The following is a 5,142-nucleotide window of genomic DNA, read 5'->3' as shown; positions in this document are numbered from 1 at the left end:
ATGTTGTGGTTTGTTTGGATATATTTAAAATCACTAATTCGAAGAAAGTTTTCCTTTTTCTGCTTTTTCTCGCGTTTGTTTAATGATTTCATTTTGTTGACTAAATTATTTCTGTATTTCCGTCATCATTTTTTGTCTGAATTTTCTCATTTTGCTACATTCCATAGGTGTGGATAAAAAAATTTGAAAATCCTGCAAATTTTAATTTCCCGCTAAATTGCTTTCAACACGGTTTTTTAGAACCGTTTTAAAAGGAAAAAATGGTCTCTGTAGTCTACAAAGAGAAAAACACAGAAAACTGACGTTTAATGCAATTCAACACCCCACCAACTTGAGAGTTAGATCCGTTTTCTGCTGCAAATTGTATTCTAAAACCAGGGTGAACGTTTTTGGTCGGGCCATAGACTTATTGCAATGAAACAAAATGGTAACAAAAGCCACCCATCTTTTCCTGTAGTTTAGGCTCTGATATCGGCAAATTGTGTTCATCACTTTTCTTCAAGCATTTTAAAACCTGACGTTGGGGATTTAAATTTTCAAAAATACTTGCGAAGTAAAGTAGGTTATCACCGTATTGGAATAAACGATGGAAGCACAAACACATTTTTTTGGTGCCCCCCCCCTAAATGTTAGCCCCAGATACTGTTCAAGGTTATCAGAGCTTGAAGAATCAAATTGAGAGATTTATTTAGTTTAAATAAAGCGTAATTTTTTTACTCATATTAGGCAGTTTACACCTATTAGGCACTAATTGTGTTTTTCTGTATTTTAAAATTTAATAGGCATTTTCCTTAGCATGTTAACGCATATAATGAGATTTTTATGCTCCCAGTTGAGAAAGTGGCTCACATTTTGCGTGGTAAACTGCAAAATGTCAGTTTTTTTGAAAGATTTGTCATATTTCTCTAGTTTATCTACCTGGATAATTGATCTGTTTCCAGACTTGTGCGTGAGTTAATGATTATATTGAATTGCATCATATTTGGCCCTCAAGCTGAAAGCTTCAAAAGTTTTAGCGATGATTTTTTTTGTTTACTTTGTTTGATTATTTTAGTTTCTCAACTTTTGAGATTGTCTTTTTGGCTGGGATTGTTCAATTGATCTGCTGTTCAGGTACATTAGTTCTCAGTTTTTCAGTCATTTCCTTGGTTTGTATTTCAGGACTTGTCCTGCTTTTTTTAAATACTCATGTTCCTCGATGATTCTTGCGACCATTGACTTTTTCAATTTTAGTAACTTTACTGCTTTGGAGTTAAATTTCGTGTGCGTGACGTGATTTTTTCCGAATTTAGGTTTATTGCGCCACTAAAAAATGACTTCTGAACTCACTTAATGAACTTTAAATTTATAAACATCTACTAGTTAAAGATCAATAGTGTGCATCTAAGTATGCGCTAATTCTTGAGTATTAGTCTGGAGTTTTTGATTTCGAATATAAATTTTGAAGAAGCTTTATTAGAGCTTTCTTTATAGAGCATATCTGTCTGATAAAATGGACAGCCCGAATCTAACACAAAAGTTCTAGTGGTCTTTTAATGGACTGGTGGTCAATCTGTCTATCTTATTTCTTTAGTTGTTTCAATTCCATGGAAGGCCACAAGCTTCTATCGCGGCTTTTTTCCGCAATCTGCGTCTATGTTTAAAACTTTAAAACTCTTTTACAACTTTTTTCAAGCTGCTCAATTTTTGTTGTTTAGTGAGAAAATGAGTGTTCACAGGAGTGGAAGCCACTGGTTATCTTTTTTGACAACATCAATTGATAGACAATTTAAGGAATCCCGCAGCTTGTTTAGAATCCTCTCACGGCTGCAATGGTTTTTGAAATGTGCCTTACCTAGATATTTCAGCATCCTACGCAAATTGTACGTAATATTAAGCCTTGCTACTTGATTACATATTGTTAAAGAATAGCAATGGTAAATTTTGCTTAGTCGCTGGTTAGAGTAAAAAAATATTGAAGCAGTCGGCGTAATTTTTGTTTTTCTATAAACCTGATCGGAGGTTGCTTGATTTTTTCTTATTCCAAAGGTAACGCAGAGGAACGCTTTACTGCAACAAAGCAGTATAAATATTTTTGCTTTATTGCGATTTTTTGCCCGTAAAGTGCATAGTCAAACATTTTATGTCGACAGATAATATGAGGTGAATAATAAGGTGAATGCAAAGTAAGCCGAAGTAAAAGAAAGCCGATATGAAGGCAAGACGAAGGTTGTGTAATGGTTATGCAATCTTTCAGAAATAATATATTGATAACCGTTACAATCCAATCAAGATAGTGCATAGTGTTTTTTAATTTACAGAATACGTAATTTTCAAGCCATAGATTGGTTTAGAATGGCATAGAGTGGCATTCATCAGCTGTGGGATGTAATCCTGAAACGGGAGATTGGTTATCGCGACAACCGCACTGCCAGGGACGATCGATAATAGCGCTTTCTCGGAAGTTTTTGGCTTAATTGACCTCTTAAATACTCATGTTCCTCGATGATTCTTGCGACCATTGACTTTTTCAATTTTAGTAACTTTACTGCTTTGGAGTTAAATTTTGTGTGCGTGACGTGATTTTTTCCGAATTTAGGTTTATTGCGCCACTAAAAAATGACTTCTGAACTCACTTAATGAACTTTAAATTTATAAACATCTACTAGTTAAAGATCAATAGTGTGCATCTAAGTATGCGCTAATTCTTGAGTATTAGTCTGGAGTTTTTGATTTCGAATATAAATTTTGAAGAAGCTTTATTAGAGCTTTCCTTATAGAGCATATCTGTCTGATAAAATGGACAGCCCGAATCTAACACAAAAGTTCTAGTGGTCTTTTAATGGACTGGTGGTCAATCTGTCTATCTTATTTCTTTAGTTGTTTCAATTCCATGGAAGGCCACAAGCTTCTATCGCGGCTTTTTTTCCGCAATCTGCGTCTATGTTTAAAACTTTAAAACTCTTTTACAACTTTTTTCAAGCTGCTCAATTTTTGTTGTTTAGTGAGAAAATGAGTGTTCACAGGAGTGGAAGCCACTGGTTATCTTTTTTGACAACATCAATTGATAGACAATTTAAGGAATCCCGCAGCTTGTTTAGAATCCTCTCACGGCTGCAATGGTTTTCGAAATGTGCCTTACCTAGATATTTCAGCATCCTACGCAAATTGTACGTAATATTAAGCCTTGCTACTTGATTACATATTGTTAAAGAATAGCAATGGTAAATTTTGCTTAGTCGCTGGTTAGAGTAAAAAAATATTGAAGCAGTCGGCGTAATTTTTGTTTTTCTATAAACCTGATCGGAGGTTGCTTGATTTTTTCTTATTCCAAAGGTAACGCAGAGGAACGCTTTACTGCAACAAAGCAGTATAAATATTTTTGCTTTATTGCGATTTTTTTGCCCGTAAAGTGCATAGTCAAACATTTTATGTCGACAGATAATATGAGGTGAATAATAAGGTGAATGCAAAGTAAGCCGAAGTAAAAGAAAGCCGATATGAAGGCAAGACGAAGGTTGTGTAATGGTTATGCAATCTTTCAGAAATAATATATTGTTAACCGTTACAATCCAATCAAGATAGTGCATAGTGTTTTTTAATTTACAGAATACGTAATTTTCAAGCCATAGATTGGTTTAGAATGGCATAGAGTGGCATTCATCAGCTGTGGGATGTAATCCTGAAACGGGAGATTGGTTATCGCGACAACCGCACTGCCAGGGACGATCGATAATAGCGCTTTCTCGGAAGTTTTTGGCTTAATTGACCTCTTTTTCAAAATTCGTTTTACGTGCCTATCGGCTTGTTCGCTTCTCAGCTGATAATTATGGTCTGTTGGATGGCGACATTTCAAATAAACAATTTTAAAATCTGATTTACATTGCAGTTTGTGCGCCTCGATTTGTCGCTTGATGTTATATTATATCGCTTTATACAAATGTTGATAGGCTGAATAAAAATCTATTTTTTTTATTTATTTGTCGTCGATTCATCAAGTCAAAATTAAAATTCAACTTAATAAGAACCATTATCCTCATTGTTGATTAGCTGCATAGAGACTGTGAAACTATTATGGTGTCTTCGTGTTTACAGAGTTTAATTTGACTCCGCGTGTCTAAATTTTGTGTTCTTGTAACATTAGGCACTTGTTGTTCCCGACCCCTCTTGAGGGGGGAGGAACTATATACTCAAATGGGTTTTTTTGTTCAGACAATTTTGATCAATCAGTATATTAATCGTACAGAGTCGTGAGTGGTATCATTAAAAAACCCTTCCAGCGTTGAATATGGAATTAAAATTTTTTTTTTTTCGTATTGTACAGGGAGTTGTCGAGGTTTGAAGTTTTGTGAATAATAGACGAATTTCAGTTGTTTTTATTCACAATTTCGAGAATTCGCTAAAGTTTGGACAATTTGTTAAAAATTGTAAAAATTGTTAAGAGTAGTACTGGTGATTTTATTTTTAGAGACTATTTGGATTTAATTTTTCTGGCTAAAATTTTGGCTAAATATTTCAAAAATCAGTCTTTTCTATCAGAAATTGTCCGAAATAAGCTTCTTCAGTCAACTTTGATTAAATTGGTCGTTTTGAGTTAAAAAAGTTTACCACAATTTTTCCAATAAAATTTTGCCATTATTTCATTACATTTATTAAAATAATTAAAAATTTAATAAAATAGTGGCTAAAATAATTAGATTTATTAAATTTTGCCACTATTTTTCTCTTGGTCAATTTTTAGCTTAGTGTCAGCAAAGAAATAATGCTATATCTTCCTCCTCTTTCTACTGAATTAAATTGTAATTTTTTTTTGCGGTTTTACGCGTTACGTTATGATTATCTGGCTTTGATACTACTAGATTTCTCACTTTTTATTTTCAGGTATTGGCCCATTTTTCACGTTTTTTTCACGTTTTGTCACATTATTGACAGTTCACATATTACTTTATTGGCGTTCAAAATCAGGCAGAGTTGAACATATGAAGGTCTTCAGTTGCATAGATTAAGATTTTAACGGCTTCGACACCCCTTTCTCGAAGAATTTATTTGAATATTTTTGTTTTCTTTAACTGTCGTTTTTACTTTGTCTTTGTCGTATGAAATTACCTGGTCAATGACAGGTCTCATTGGAATTTCATGAAGGAATAAATGAGTCTTTATTCT

Source organism: Convolutriloba macropyga, chromosome 1, assembly GCF_964194025.1.
Source record: "Convolutriloba macropyga chromosome 1, txConMacr16.3, whole genome shotgun sequence".
NCBI classification, from domain to species: domain Eukaryota; kingdom Metazoa; phylum Xenacoelomorpha; order Acoela; family Convolutidae; genus Convolutriloba; species Convolutriloba macropyga.
This window is presented reverse-complemented; position numbering follows the sequence as displayed.